This window comes from Anabas testudineus, chromosome 2, assembly GCF_900324465.2.
Source record: "Anabas testudineus chromosome 2, fAnaTes1.2, whole genome shotgun sequence".
NCBI classification, from domain to species: domain Eukaryota; kingdom Metazoa; phylum Chordata; class Actinopteri; order Anabantiformes; family Anabantidae; genus Anabas; species Anabas testudineus.
Window position 1 is genome coordinate 24841405 of NC_046611.1, and position 17322 is coordinate 24858726.

At 41.2% G+C, this 17322-nt stretch overlaps 1 protein-coding gene across 1 annotated transcript in view; it reads right to left on the reverse strand.

The window, feature by feature from the left end:
- eya1 (EYA transcriptional coactivator and phosphatase 1) overlaps positions 1–800 on the reverse strand; it is a 57726-nt gene extending 56926 nt beyond the window's left edge. Inside the window, exon 1 of the mRNA XM_026362985.2 lies at positions 631–800. The gene's annotated coding sequence lies outside the window, so the exon portion shown is untranslated. The remainder of the gene's footprint in view (positions 1–630) is intronic.
- Between the last annotated feature and the right edge of the window lie 16522 nt (positions 801–17322).

Here is a 17322-nt window from a genome sequence, read left to right on the forward strand (position 1 = left end):
TTAACCTGTTATCCATCACTGTCAAATGCGGTGTACAGTAAAAAAGTAAATAATTAGAAAAATGTCTGCAGCCTGGGGCTGGAAGTATGAAAGCAAACCCCCTTAGCTACAACTGCTGTTAACGCAAAGCAAATGACACTTTGATAAATGTTCAGCGCGTAACTTGCACTACCTGCGTCGTCCTATTTCTGGAAGCGAAAGTTTTCCCCACTATTTCCCAACATGCTCCATTAGACTGCTACTGTGGAAAACAAATGCACTCATGGTACACAGCAAATTAATTATACAAGCAGGACGCGTTTAAAAGGACGATTTGGAAACCCGATTAGAATAAATACGCGCGTGTGTATAGATAAGTAAAATAAGGTTTTAATTTATAAGTGCGCACTGATCCATGTGCCAGAGCTAATACTAGACTATAATTTATTGAGCTGTAGCTGTCGGCTCAAAGTAACTGCTGCTGTCTCCGCCCAGTTTGGAAATAGCTCAATACCGCGCTGTCAATTCAGCACACAAGTCACACAAACAGGCAACATTTGTAAAGTGTGGAGAGGGAACAGGGGGGCAGACAAAACGCGCGCGCACACACACACACACACAAACACACACACGCACAAAGTCGTCTCGTACCTGAACTTTCTGTGTGGATCTCCGCTGTCACCGCACGCAACAAGTCTCCAAAGTGTCCAAACCCCCCGTTGTACGTCTTCTAGTCCGGCAGCGACTGCTTCTTTCAGCCGTGACGCACGGAAACGTGCGTGTGTGAGAGAAATCTAACTGTTGTCGGACATCGACATTATTTTCGTGGCAGCGGAGTCGGAAACTTGCAGTGAGCTGACCTGACAGATCCGCATGCGCCTGTGCGCGCACTGCCGCCTGCTCTCCAACGCAGACGAGAGGGAGACCTGTTGTGTTTTTATGCCACTGGCACATACGTTGCTCATATTTGGATTTTATTTCCAGCTTTATGTTGTAAAGTGGCACAAAACTATAAATTATGATAGGAAATTATAGCATGTCCCATACAGTGTAATTTAGTTTTAACATGTAAAATGACACCTACCAGTCTAATATCCATATGTGAGACGTGTTTGTTGCTGTGCTAAAGAAAGACATTCCAGAGTGGAGAAAGGAAAATGTATTTTACATACACCTGTAGTATTAAAAAAAATAAATAGAAAATAAAATAAAATAAATAATAATAAAAAGCAGCTTTATTGGATGTTAGTGTGTTTCTGGAGTTCTTGAAATTCTCTATGCAGTACAATTTGAAGCACAGCAGAAAATGAACATGACAGATGAATAAATGCAACATTCGTGCTTGTGTGAATAGCCGTCATATAGTAAAGCAATTGTCATTCTACTCCTTTGATGGTATCAACTCATTGCACTAGATGATTGGATGGACAGTCCTTAACGGCCTTCAGCAATACATCACAAGACAATTCTGATGATTTGTTGCATCAATTGACTGTTCACATAATCTCATTTGGGTTTGAAAATGCACTCATCCAAAGGTTCCAGTCCAAGCCTTCATTTCAGTGCAGCAGCCCACACACCTTCAGATAAAGGGATGCGAGTGGATAGAGAGTGCCACATATCCTTGAGAGCGTTTTTTAATTTCTTGGTGCTCCATCTGTTGAAATGATAAAGTGCAGCCGTAATGGAGTGCAACAAGATTAAATTAATCAGGTTTGTCCATTATACCGCCACAGGCTCTTCACAGATGATTGCAATTTTCTCTGTCAGGCCCATTATTGTAAGATCTATTTAGTGAGTTGATGCAATTAAAATGGACTTAATGTAAATTTAACAATACAAATAACACTTCTGTCTGTGTATGTTTAAGATGGGCGCGGCTGGAGGGTCCTGAAGTGCAATGGTAAACACTACTGTAACCATTTTTAACTTCAAACAAACCAGGGCGCTATTTGATTAGCGTGGACTCTGTGATCAATAACTATGTTTCATGTTTTCATGTTCTCTATGATGTCAAAGGATCCGGTTGCATAGACCACCCTTGTCTGGATGTCAGCTGTAAGGAACACAACAACTTCCACAAGCATATCATGATGCCCATAGATCATTTGAACCTGGAGAAGTGGGGGGAGGGTGGTGGTGGTGGGGGTTAATGGAGTCACTCTGATGAAAGCGTATAAAGTGCACGCCTTTACTCTTGTGCATGAATCTCATGGTTCAGCATAGTAGGTGAGGCAGACTTGAGAGAATTTTATTAATTTTTCCCAGAGCTGATCTAATATCTTCCTGATTGGTTGCTTCCTCCTGCTGGATCAGGTCACTGCCACGGGACAAAGCCTACAGGATATGTGCTTAACAGGAGGAGATCTCGGCCTAGCACCACAAAGCTCCCCACTCCCCACTAAAACACAGGAACAGCAGAACTGTCATGCAAAAAATGTCAGATGCTTTTTATTCTCAGCACCTCTATAATTTTTGATTTATGCCGTACAGTAAAATGCAACAATGCGCCAGTGCTAGCTCTGCATGAAGACACTCCTTTGCATTTGAGGACCACATTTTGAAGGTTTTATTGTTATTCTTTTTTTTTTTTTCAGACATCTATCTGGAACCACATCTGTTTTGTGTGATTTTACCCAGTTCGAAGCAGCTGAGCTTAAGGTTATTGTGGCTAAATAAAAAATTACCATAACCAATCAGACAATGTACTTTATTACATTATATGCTGTGTTTCATTTTGAGGTCAGGAGTTTTGTATTAGTCTCCTCTTACATTATAAGCAAAGTGAAATAACCCACACCTGGAGAAAAGTACTTTTTTCTGACACATAAAAATAAGGGAGGGGGGCAATGTTTTGATTCAAATATTGTGCTTTTTTCTTCTTTGCCCTCTTTTTGTGCACATTGAGATTTATGATACCTGGTGTACTGCCCATGCACGTAACCTGAGGAGGCGTGCACCAGTGTGCTTGTTTCAGGCACTTTTCACACGAGGTGAATTCCAGCGGTCACAACAGGCCAACAACAAATAAATCAGTCTCATTCTGTGCACCAGTAATGTAGTAGGTGTCATACTAGCTCTTTTGTTAAGACAGAAGGACAGAGATGAGACTGAGAGATAGAAATTATATGACAAAGGAAAATATATATTTTTTTTTAATGGAACACACAAATAGCTATACAATCCCAAAATTAGATTGTGCATCATTTTTTGTGGTTTACATGGAGAGCTATCTTCCCGTCATAAATAATTTAAAACTGAAAAATACAAAAATTCAGTGCATTTGTATGATCAAATTTCAAATATTCATCTGGATGTACTATTTGCCATTCAGCACACCAACATGAAGATCAGTCTGTCTATTAAGTCTCTAGGCGTAGGCTTTGAAAGTTTGACTTCTTCTCATTTTTCTGCTCCTCATTTAATTTTAAAATATTGCCTGTTTTGCATGTTTTAGGATTAATGAATCTGAATGGAGTATCCATATTGTTTCACTCTGTTTTCCTCCACCTGACATCACAACACCTTCCTAGTGCTGTAAAGTGTTCTTTACTGTATCTGGCAATAACCTGTTTCTGATTCTGAAAAGAAATAATATAGAAAATGTAAATATTATAATTTCATTATAAAATCTATAGAAGTATGTCTGCAGTGAAGACTCACTCGGGCACAGTTAATAAACTACTCGAAGAAGCCTTTATTGATACAATACAATTCAATCTAGTGTGTCCTTTGGTAATTAATTACTATTGGTGGCCATTCATATGTTTAACTTGCAAGACATCCAAATATACAAATCCAATAACAACCAAAATTCTTTGATTCATTGCTCCGGCACTATATGGCCTTGGGGTGAGAGCTGTCCTGTTGCCAAATCAAATACCCCTGCAGGTATGTAAAACCATGAAAAATACAGTTCAATCTGTCGTCTATCAGTGGTTATATTGGAGAGGAAGTGTGACCAATGTTTGAAAGTGGAGCACAAAATAATGAGCTGCCTCTTCCAAAAAATGTTTAATAAAAACATCCAAGCGCCAGCAACAAATGCTGCAATCTTCAACAAAGAGAGTGAGATAGCAAGAAGTTAGAAGTACTCTTCAAAAACTGCTCAGTATGTGTTATTATTATTATTATTTTTAAAAATATATCATAAAAAAACCCTTTTCCTTTTTTTCCTAATAGGAAATAGCTTTTGGAGGATATAATGTGTGTTAAGGTTAGAAATGTCCTAAGAAACAGCAGAGAGGGATTACATTAGTGGCTCTTCTTAGACATAATGTGATTCCGCTGATGTGCCATAGACAACCAACTTCTTTAATCTTACTCCTCTCCTCTATGCTGCCAGGTTTGCCTCATATATCTGTGGCTTTGTATGATAATACAATATCTGTCAGATGTTCGGGCTAAGAGTACTTGCTCATAAAAACATTATACGCATAAAAACTAGTGCTGTTGGGCTAAGTATTTGCTTTAAAAGCATTTAGGTACATGTATTGTCGCTTACAGGTACTATCATTTCTACCAAAAGGTTTTATTACATAATGATGTTATAATTTTGTTTTTAGGGGCAAAGGAGTTATTAGATTTGCAAAGCATCCACCCTGCTGTTTTATAGAGAAGATAAAATGACTTAAGCCATAAAACAAGGCCTCGGCCCATATGGTGTAAGTGACTTAATCATAACACGTTTGCCTATACTGCTCAAATGTATTGAAGTTATCTACAGTATGTCCTAAAGTAGGCAACATGCAATGAATGAAAATGTGTTTGCCCCATAGGAGTAGGTCAGCAATAGGTGTGGCTGAGTCCGCAGACGGATAGTGATCATGTGGATTAAACTGTATTTAGCCACACTTGCCTCATGGGATTTTCCTTGGCTACATGCAAGTAGACACTGAGCCAAAGCCCAGCTCAGTATTTTGACAGCAGAGCCAGAAAAAACAAAAGTGTTTTGCTTTTCTGTTAAAAAAAAAAAAAAAAGCAAGAGAGAAAGAAATGAAGATGTAGTGGAGAGAAACAGTAGTCTCTCAGCCACTTCCTTACTCGATCCATATGCGAGGCTTGGAGGCAGGAAATACCCACAATTCAGAGTAATCAGGGTAGAGGCTGCCTACTCCATTGGAATGGACCTGAACTGATTGGGCACCATTAGGGCAAGCGAGAGCTAAATAAGCAGCACACTCAAAACGTCGCATTTTCATACAGCCTGGGACGCAGTCAGAGTAATGGAAAGGAACAAGTTCTATCTCCCATGAAGATTTAGCTCCAAATGTTTTTGTGCTGCATGGATTTTATGTTCCCTTCTTATCTATAACAGCTCTCGTGTGCTGCCAAATATATGTGAGGCCTGGCGGAGGACGCTGGGCTTAGTTTAAAATGACACTTTGCAAGTTACAAATGCTTGATCGCTGCAATGGCACATGTAAAAACCTCCCAGACCCTTGCCGCCGCCGCCGCTGCTGCTGCTATAATTTCAGTTCACATTGATTCACAAAGGAACATTTCCATTTTGTCGAGTTGCCCTGCTAATACACAAACTGACTCTTTCACACAGTACCAACATTCAACCACAAGTAAGACTTCAACAGAGCAAATGACACCGTGCTTCCCTAAGAAGGCAGCAGTTGTTTGACAGGCTGGTGGGTTTGTTTCGTGATGAGGGAGAACTGCTGGCATGTTAAACCATAATAACACTTCCCCCAAACCAGTGTGCTAGCTGTAGCTGTGTGTCAGAATGAGAGAGGAGTTTCCCAGATATACAAACAGAGCCTGGCTGGCTTGTCTGTATAACTTGGCGTTTATGGAATTTGGGGAGCCTGCATGTTTACTGATAGTTGGTTTGGTTTGTCCCTTTTGAGAAATAATTGGAGACTCTGGAGGAAGCCGGGCAGAAGGGGAGCGACAGCTGATGTGGTCTAGTCAAAGGGAATGAACATCTGCCTTTGATTTAATTTGTGGCCCAATAAAGACACATGGCACTGATGCAATATCTGTCTTTCTTTCTGTCTCCGTCTATTGATAAATCTGTCTGTCTCTCACACCATTTCCCACTCTTTGTCTTTGCGCACGATTCAAAAAGCACCATCTTCATAGCAAGGCTCAGTTTACTGGGCTGTGAAGATCAGCAATTTGTGAGCAGGCAACAGCACGCACTGTCACAAACACCGTCAAACGGCAGTCTGGAGAGAGGGCTGGAGTAGTTAAATCCTTGATTTGTACCTCTTGAAACTCTCACAAGTCCCTCGTTCCCCTCCACCCTCGCTCTACACCTCCCACACAATTCCCAGGTCAACAAAGCTCTCAATATGAGACGCGTCTGGTCTTCTGTGACAGCATATGGTTATCCACTCAAGGTGTCCGGAGAAAATCATTCTTTGTACGTTCCCAATAAACAAGACTGTATTGGGCTTATTCAATCAAAGTGAAGTGCTGCACCAAAAGAGCAAAGAATAGATACGGGTTACTAAAATGTAAAAGTGTGTCCTTAACTGTTATTCTGTTAATAATCTGACATGTTATACTGACACGGTAAATTGGACTTAGCTATTTTAAGTCCAACTCTGTCTCTCCTAAATGTTCCGTCTCTCTCTGTAAGGAGAGTATCCCCTTTTTAGCAGTAAAACATCTGGCACAAAGCAGCCGTACTGTACACGAGCGAAGCATAAACACACTAAATTAGACACTGATTACATCATATTTTGAATCCGGGGCTTGAATGGCATCACATGAAGTTTTATGAGCACTGTCATGTTACCTTTTAAATAACACACTCACCATGGAGATCGTGTTTACTTTAAGAAAGCAAGTGTACATCGTGCGTCTGCCGGGCAACTTTGTAAGTGCTCGAGCAGCTCGGTGCAGATGTTTGTACTGTCAACATGTAGTGAATATTAGAATGATGTAAACCCAGAAGGTCTGCAATCTATTACCACCTTTGCTACTTTGCCTCTTGATTTATAACACTCCAGACTGACATTAAAGCTAATTTTATTCCATGATAATGTGTCCCCTCAAGCAGACTTGACATATTGCATGTCTGGATGACAGACAGATGCTGCCTTTCCTATAGTTTGTGTATTCTAGTTGCATGGCAACAGTGTGGCAGGCATGATGGAGACGTGTGCTGGGATTGATAGTATCTCTGAAAGACAGCTCCCCTGGGTTAATGGGGGAGTTATCCTATTAGAGCCCCTCCTCTGCTCCACTCCTCTGTCTACAGGAGAGCATCATTGCCCGGTCTCTGCTGTGAGGGGAAGAGGCTAATGGCCTCTGCTGCACAGAGCACAGCCCTCTCCTCCCTTTCTGTATCAGTCTCCTGTCTGACTGTCTCTGTTGCCTTCTCGCCTCCCCTCTTCCAGTGCCTCTCCACTTCTTCTTCCACACTGCTGATTCCCAGGATCGATAAGTCTCGGTGGGTGCTCTTGCATTTCCCTCTCAACATGTTGGGCCATAAATCACCCTTCTGATACTCTGGCAGGAAGGATGCCTCAGCTAGAAAACATCTCAAGCAAGCGCAGGTCATGTGGAAAGGTGAGGACAGCTTAACGGGCTGTCCCAAATAACATGCCCTCTTCTATTGCCTCTACAAAAGGACAGTTTTTTCTTTAGTCCCAGGTCGAAAGATTGGTGGGGGAATAAATAAAGAAGCCACATTAAGCTGTCACCCAAGACTTCGGACAACACAAAGCGGCTCTTCACATGTGATAGTGCTTTTCAGAAACCACCCTGAGCAACTGGTCTAGCTTAAAGCCTATGTAAAGCATTGGGCGAACAAAAATAGATTTTTCCAATTCAGGGTTTGTTTCATAAATCTAAGTGTGTGGATTTAATCATTTCCAGTCAGAATTGCATCAAAAGCCTGTGAAGATTTTTGTTTCTGCTCAATTATAAATATCCAATTATATATATCTGCGCTCACATCAACCACAGCCCCAAAACCATCCTGTTTTAAAATAATCTCCAGTTTAAGTTTATTCAAGAAATGGCTCGCTGTGCAAACTTAACTCCGCTGTTCCATTAATCACACTGATGCCCTCCTCCTTTGCAAACGTGGCCATAACACAAAACACTCCAATTGCACATACTGTTTATAATTATTAAGGAATCTTTAGGATTTCAGTGGTGTGGGTTCCTCACAAACTGTTCACTTACCAAAGCTGCTGGTTCTTTCTCCATGGCTTCTGAAGGCAGCACAAAGACATTAACCTGGGCCTCAGTAATGGCCCCTTGGTGGTCATTCCGTCCATCTTCAGCATAGTTGAGTGCTGAGGTGCATGACATTTTTATGCTAGAACTAAGGCAACTCGGCCATATCAGCAAGGGTGCACTTGCAAGATGTTACTGTAACAGACCATAAAAAGTTGGAGGGACTAAAACAATCAGCCTGCATGTGGCTGCGCTGTAGTTTGGTCCAACTGTGATTACAGATAGTGATCCAGTACCTGCAGGACATCAAAGAGGTATGGAGAGGGTGACTCACCCTCAACAGGGAAGGTGATATATGGTTTGAAGAGGGAAACAGTCTGAGATTAACCATGGGGCCCATGACGAAACCTCTTGGACAAACTCTAACTGCATCGTGTTTGCCCTTGTGACCCATGATCCTGACAGGATTTGGACATCAGAAATAGTCTCAACTTTTATTGTATAGAAGATGCTCAGAAGCTATGGCTGTGAACAGGGTCAAGCTGTGGCAATGGACTCAGGAAAGAAAACATTAGTCATGGAACATGTTCATTTTTCAATCTTCCACAGTTTTAACCACATATTTAAAAAGTTGGCAGAGTGGAGCCAGCAACACAAAAATAGTTTAAAGAGTGTAAGAGTTGTTGGACGTTGTACTAGTTTTGCACTAATAATTTATTATTTTGAGTAAAAGGTGTTTTATGCCAGAGGTGGCAAAGGTTTTTCTACCACGATAAAATTGTGCTAATTTACACTAATGATATTGTGCTTTGCCATAGGAATCTTTCACAGACTGACCATTATATTTCTGCATTATCATAAAGAATACGCAGATAAGTGGAGACTTGTACCACACAATGACTTTTCTATTGCAAGTGTGGGTAATCGTCTCGTGGAGAGAGGCACTGTGTTTTGGCAAATTGCGCCAGATTCATCTGGCTATAGGCATCCCCTTTCCTGCTCTCTCCTCGGGTTTCGTCCGCCCCATCACAGTGCAGGGTCCTTATCGTGCTGCCCGCTTTTCAATAGGCAGGGCCGATGCTAAGATTTCAGTTGCTGGCCAACCTCTCTGAGGGAACAGGTGTTCCCTCTGTCTGCCTGTGGTCGACGTCCCGTAGTGGAAGCATGGGAAAGGGCAGCCACCGCAGAGGTTCTACCCCAGCGGACAGGTAACAGTGCGCCTTTCAACTCAGCCTGAATTCAGCTAAATTGGCATCCTTTTAGGAACCACGGGAAGCACTTGGAAGTAGAAAATAAAGAGCGGAAATTCGCCCAACGATTCCCAGTTGGCTTGAGGAGTATGGTGTTCTCACAATGGGAAAGGAGAGAAACTATTTTGATGTGTAAATGAGATAAGAAAAAGGAGCTCAGGCCTGGCCTAGTTTACTTCTACTGCCTATATTAACAGAACAGACTCACTAATGAATTCAAACAGTAAATATTTTATATTTGTATAAACGTTTGAACTTTATAAACTATATGGGGGAGAAAATCTGTAAGTATATAGTTTTGTAAAGCTTTGTAAAGCAAGATTTACCTCCTGAGGACATTTTCTTTCCAACCAAAAGTCTGACATGAGAAAAAAGAGGGTTTTGGGGCCTTGTGGTGAGCAGGTCACTCTGAGATCAAAAGAGCTGCAGTGTCAGCCCTGGAGCATCCAGCTCATCAGTGTGACCTGTGATCAATGGTGCAGGTGTGGAGGAGAACACCAGGGCAGGTAAATATCTCAGAGGCTTACACCTTTACAGATCAATATAAACCGAAGATCAAACCAGTCAAAGTCTACACAGAGTTAGTTCAGGAGATCACATGCAAAAATACACCCAGACACAAACATATAAGATGTAAGTCATCTTTTAGTGCTGTCACAGTTATTAATGTTAACTCTCACTGACTCTTCGCTCACGCTGTGATACCTTCCATTCATAAATGTAGCCTAACATAAACAAATAAATCATCAAAGTCAACCATAGCCTCAAGGAAGCTCTGGGGTTGAAGGAACAAAGACATTTGCAAATGTCATTCATGACCCCTACACTCAAATTCTGCAGAGTGATAATATATTGATGGGAATGCCATTAAAACTGTTTCATACTCCTCCTGGATTCATTTGCGCTGACCCAGAATGCAGTATTTTCTTAACACAAGCAGCAGGCTGCTTTGATGTTATCTCCCTATCCAAACAGTGGAGGGCCGGCTGCCCCTGCCCCGCCTGTGGCCTCGGAGAACTGCGCCGATTAATCACAGTGAAGCCTGCGAGAGCCTGCTCATAAATCGCCCCGCCGCTCCTTAAACAGGAGAGTCCCAGGGCGCAGTGCCGTCATTTATCAACACTCTCCACTCCGGATAAGGAGTAAATAAAACTCTGAATATGTAATGGACGGAGATGAAGGGGGCGTCCTGGGATGTTAAGCATATCCAATGGTGTAATGGTAAATAAAGAGGTGCCTAAACTCTGACCTCCGAGCCGTCATCAATTTATTTTGTTTATTTACTCAATATCTACTTGGAACTTTTAACTTTTAACACTTTCATTTATTCCTTGTTACAAACAAAAGCTGATGATGAGCCATTTTCCCTTTTTTTTTAAATTTTTTTTCTAGGCTTACGCAAAACTATGTGTGTATTTTGACCTGCTTTGCTGAAACACCATTAAAGTTTTGAATAAATAGCCTCTTTATGATCTGAAATAAAAGATTGTTAATCAGTTAGTCATCTGGAATAAATTGCACTGGGTAACTTGAGTCATTTAGTCAAATAGTTTTGAAAGCAAGATTTTTAAAAGATTACTAGTTTAAAGTCTGAATTAAGAAATATTGCTGCTTTTTTTCTCACACAAAAAGTATTTTGTGTTTTAACATGGTTTAAAGATGTCACCCAGGCCTGGGGGACATTGTGTGTTTGAAAAGATTTGACTATTTTACAATACTCTATAGAAAAGAGTCCTCTTTTACTCCACAAAAGGTTATTTAATCCAAGCTGTGTGTCAGAGAAACAATTAGGTGCTGTAGCTGCAAAATGTTTCCCTCAAGTGGAGATGAAGAAAAGTGCATTTGTTGCTGAGCCCTGTCTCCAGCGACAGTGCATTCATCAGCAATAGATAGATAGAGTAAGGCACAAAAAAAGTTTTTATTTTAAACAATTTATTTAAACCAATAATAAAGGAAAACAAAACAAAAACAACATGCATCACTATCACAGCTTTACTATTTAAATGCCAGTTTTGGATTATCTATAACCAACATATTCATAGTTCCACACAGTGAATAAAGTTAAACACAAAAAAACAAACTAACAAAAAATAAAAAAACTTCCTGATCAATCCATTCTCAAACAAAACATCACACTTGGAACTTTTTCAATACAAACAATCAGCCATAAAGACTAGTAAAACATTTTCCCAGGATTTCTCTGAGGGACTGGTCGGGGGTGCAAACATTGCTCCCTGTGTCTGGCAACTCTGGATTCCTGTGAGAGTCTGGCAGAAGCAGCAGCAAAAAGCACTATCTCCATCATCGGTGCTCACCGGGCCTGTCCTCACACTGGCAACCCCACAAAGCCTGCCTGGAGACAGATGACAGTGCCACAAAGACAACACAGGTGGCTGGCGGCAGACCACCTGGAGCAAAAAAACGTCAAGTCACAGTAAGACCGCTGGGAGACACCAAGAGATCTGAGTTTGGAAATGAGGGCGGTGAGGAAACAGGCAAAAGATAAGAATTAAGCAGCCGAATGGGGGAAAAGTTACAGAATTTACAGACAAAATTGCAGATCATGTTTGAAGAGCGTTACATAAGTGAATCAGTGCCTCTCTCTTTTTATTATTGCAATTATGAAGCTACAATCGACAACAAGTTAATCTTAACTTTGCATTGAAGATACTGTACTAAGATATGGTTGATTGATAGCAGTGACTTCTTAGAATCGCAATTGTTCTTACGCCTCAGCTTTTAAAGGAAAAGTGCGTCCTTTTTTTTCCTGGCTAGCTGTTTCTCTCTATTTCCAGTCATTATGCTCAGCTAACCAGCTACTGGCTGTAGCCTTGTAGTCAACAAACATTAGGGTGTGATATCAATCATCTCATTAAGGTCAGTTAATTCTTCATCCTGGCTTGGGTCTGCATCATATAAATGTTGTCATGCATGAGGATCCATGTGGACTTTTAAATTGAGTCCATGTCCTCACTGCCAGGATGCCACTTGCACCTGCACCAATCAAGTAGACTTAAGCTTATTTTGTGCACTGTATTTAAATAATGCACCGTTTTATAAAGCACATGCTGTTTTCATTTTCTTTGACCTTTTCATATTGTTACGCTAAATACCAAAAAGACAAAGGAGATTTTCTTCTTGCTGTCAGGAGTTCACCAACATTATTTGCGGTGCACTAATGTGGACTGTGTCCGTAAAATAAAAGTGCATCAACGTCCACGGTCTGAGGGAAAGCAGAAACCATGAACGGGCCTTAACTCTGAGCACCAGCTTCAAATGCTATTGGTCCATTAGACGGCCATTACCGTTTGTCATTGGAAGTGTAGCTGTGGGTTAGCAGAGCTCTACTCTTCCTCCCAGTTTGTTCAGTAGGCTGTTCTCATATATCAGACCTTCAGAGCCATCGTGGTTACAATAGTGAATACAGAGTGCACCAGGATTATGCACTAAAAAGTTTTCTGGCTAAAACAGCCACTTAGCAAAGTAACAACACAGACTATGAGGTGGACACCTTCTGGCCTACTGGGAAGGTTCAGTGAAACACTAACACTAATGACCATTGAATGGTGTGATAACATTTAAAGTGGGTGCTCTTTAACTGTATTTACTCAAATGTTAAATAGTAGCTTTCAGAAACGTATTCAGTTTCTTTCCTTTTTGATTAAAACATCACACTGACAAACGCAAAAATGTTACGCGTGAACATTTTGAATTGTAATAATATAGATGGGTTATTTATTTAATTAATACACTTAAACTTGTCTTGTTTGTTAGAAACTAAAAGTACTCTCCTGTGTACCTCTGTGACACTATTGTAACAGATTATCTCATCAAAGTTAGCCCTATATCTATCACCAGCATCAGTGAGGGATTCATCTCAGATGTCACAATAAGGCAGCTTACATCAAATCTGACCTCTCTCTCCCATTTCCTTTAACAATATCATTTAATAATGATATGGTCTGTCACGCTCCATATTACGATTACATGCCCTCCTTTCAAGAGGCCGTCTCCCGACCAAGATGAATCTCTCTTCAGGACTCACGCTCATGCCCACCTTTCAACTGAGCGCGATGCTTTAGTGCTGTGACCTCAATACATCCCCCCTTGTAAGCAGTGAACCTTTATCCCGACAGCACAATCCCCTGGATCAAATTCTTCAGCACGATGGAAATCTCCTGGAGCCAGTGGGTCTTTAAAGCAAAGATGACTTCCAATGAAGTTGTGGGTTTTATAGCCTTTTCGACCTCAGATCATGTTTTTCTGTGCTGGACATGACAAGTACTGAGTCTTTGCAGAGACGGTGAATGACACAAAGAGAATAAAAATAAGTCAGACAGAGCATTGGAGTGGGACTGATTAGAAATACAGGGCAGTCTCGTACTGAGAGTGATGTTCAGATTCAGTTTTTCATCACCTGCTATTGTCAGTGCTTTTATATTGCTCTACTGGAAGAATATGATCTTAGTATTAAAACAGACTGATAAGCCTCAACACTGTTGTGCCATTGAAACCCACCCACACCAGGTTTCCTTGAAATAAGCACAAAGGTAAGGGTCTGTTATTCATCTATAACCTATGTTAGCTTAAGAAAATAGCTACACCCCCTCCAACCCCACCCCCAATTCTTCCCTTGATTCCTTTACAATGTGACTCTTTTTCATCTTCATCTCTCTGTTGTCATCAGTGTGTTTTCTTTTCTCCTTCCCTTGTCACCATCACTCCTCCACAGGTCTCTTTTTTCAACCTCTTTATCCCAATAACTTCCCCCTTCTTATGGCCCAATCTCACCTCATCAGTAGCGCTTCCCCATGTGCGCGGCAGTCTCCTGCGTTTCTGCACATCTCACATCTGGGTGCAGGCCTGTTTGGAGGGAGCCCTTCACCTCCAGCGCGGGGCCTGCCTGTCTGTACGCCTCCTCAGCAGCTGTTCTAAAAAGCAGACAGAACTAATAATCGGAGATCCAGACTCAAGAAAAAAGGTCAAACTAAAAATATTTACATATTTGCGTAATTTTACAGAAGACATTAGCGAAACATGCGCGCAGTGGCCCGGGCTGCTGTAACCTTACCCCCCAGCTGAGTGGCTCTTGGGTGCCACCCAGGACCAGAGATGCCAGAAGTCACTGGGGTGAGGGGAGGGCAGCTGTGGGGAGAGAGAGATGAGGAGTGAAAAGGTCATTCTGGCTGATTCTATCAGAGTGAGTCTCCTTCTCATACTGCTCAGAGCCAGAGACAAACTGACGGAGGCAGATCTGAGCCTGCAGTATCGTATGAACACAACACTGGGTGGTTCCTGTTGAGAGCTGAATCTTCCCCTGTTGCTCTTACAGTGTTTGATTTTTGCCCATGTTGTGAAGTACATTGTAACGGCCGCTCTTGAAAGGTGCTAACAAATACACACATTTACTGGCTTTGAGGGGTCACAAGTCAAAAACATTAGGAACAACTTGCCTGTGTTGTTGCTTTATTATTAATACTGTATATTTAATGCTTCGTGAAACGGTTTATGACAAAGCTATTAAAATATTCATAAACTAGTGCCCAACAGTGTCCTGAAAATTAAAAAATGTCCCTCTTCCCCTTTGATAATGTTTTAAACAATCCCCAAATGATACAATAGTCTTTAAAAACACTTAGTTAAGGGGCTCGAAGACATCATGAATGAATTATTCAGCTAGAAATGCTCCTACAGCATGACTGTGGCACATCTTTGAACTAATGTATCATTGCAACCAACAATATATAACAAACATAACTTGGTAGACTATATGTATATGATATGATATAAACAGTATGTATAAACTTTAGAAAGCATGACTTAATATTTCCAGGTATGTCCAGGTGTGTATGTGCGCACAGATTTAAACATATTCATATGTGAGCATGTCTTTCCCTTCATTTCATGTTAGTTTATTTTTAAGCTATACAAAAATTGTTCTGTTGAAGTGTTTTATGTGTAAAACAGTAATAGATAACAAGGTTTGGTGACCTTGACATTATGTCCATGGGCATATATTATGAGAAAATAAGATGGAACGGAAAAGGCCATTGCTCTTAATTTTCCAACATATAGCATGCTAAGGTTATGCAACATTGCGCCAGAGCCTGTCCTCCTCCGTCCTGGTTCCCACATAGTGAACCGGAGTGGTGGGTGTTTACAGTCACAGCTGAAGCAGGGTAGGGTAATTAAACTAGTCTGCAGCATGTGGAAAAGACATAGATCTTTAAATGCTCTCACTGGAGATAACATGAGCACCATGCAGATAGATCACATGGGAGCCACCCGTTTACTGGGGATGCCAGCTGCACTGAGACACTACGGCGAGCTTTGTCACCTTGTAAATGAACGAGGACAGGCCGAAAAAAGTGTGGAGAAGTCAATGAGCGGTGCTATGGTATGTCTTTTTGCTGCACACCAGAGGCAGAGCAAGCAGAGAGGGGAACATGGGGTCTGGAATTGCACGGTGCTTAATAAAAACGTTGAGGAGGCAAGTATGAGACGCATGAAGTAGCTCAAACAAGCATCAGGTGTCTCTGGGATTTCAAAGGAAATTTCATGCTGCAAAACTTTACTTTATGGTCCTCAGCTAAGGGAGATCGTGAAATACAAGCCTGTGATTGTTGACATTAGATATTATTCAATTCTCTTTATTTGCAATATAGATGCAAATGAGCCATTACAATTGCTCCACTTCAGTATAGAGAAAAGAGCTAAATTCACCAGAGCTACAGGTAATTATTATAAAAAAAACAACCAAGGAGACTAATCAAGATCTAATCAAGAGGAGATAAAGTGAGTAAACAGATCATTAAACATCTGCTCCTTATGAATACAACATAATTATTAAATGATTAGGGTGATTACACACCCACCAGGGTTTTGTGGCGTGTCTTTATTATCACATAGATTAATCTATGCTTCAGGGTAAAAGCGGCAGACTGCTGGAATATTGTGCAAGAAAGATTATAAAACAATAACATAACCAGACATAATATTAATAATAATAAAAAAATATTAAAATATATATTTAATTTTCTATTTTGACTGTATTTTGTATCAGAAAATGTAAATATGAGAAAAGTCCTTTACGTCTTTATGTTATGTGCTGCATCACAATATATGAACAACTGCTGAGCTGTTTCCCTTGTGTTAGTCGGATCTCCACAAATTAATCAGTGTCACAGGCCCAGACAGTGGGAGAAAGATGATTGATGAAAAAGGTCTGCGTGGCAAGCATGTGATGCAGAAATAGCAGGCGAGAAAACCACTGAACGGCGCTGAGTGTGTCTGTGACGTAGTGATGCAGAGAAGAAGGAAGACGTAATGAAAGAAGTGCGTGTGTCTCTTCAAGTGTGTGTGTGTGTGTGACTATGTCTTTCTATGATGACAGAACAAACAACCTCCTCTGTCATGCATGGCCTTGGGAAATCTCCATGGATTTAGGGCTCCATCAGCCTCGAGGAACTCTCTGGCTATCCTTGGAGCTGCCTGTTTGTCTCTTTCCACACCACCGACTAGCCAAACAGCAGGGTACTCTGCCTCTCCCACGGGTCAGGTCCCTCTCAACTCCAGGCAAGCTTTGATCTGACGGACAGAAGAAGGGTTCCTGAGAGGGGTTTGGGGAACTCTAAGCTGTGTGTGTGTGTGTGAGAGCGTGAATATTGGTGTGTGTGTGTGTGTGTGTGTGTGTGTGATGGTAGCCGACAGAAAGGCAGGGGGATGGTCCAGGTCAGGTGGGATCAAAGGCCATCTGTCTATCGCGACTGTCCTCTTGTTTGTTGACTGTAGACGAGCTGCTACCATAAAGACTTAAAGTTTAAAACTGCTATAATTGAGATTTTTTCAATAACGTAACATTAAATGTCTCTGAGTCACTCTGCACTCTCTACACTGCTTTTCTACACTGTTTGCTATGATAGCACGTTTAAGCTCGCTGTTTCAGTTT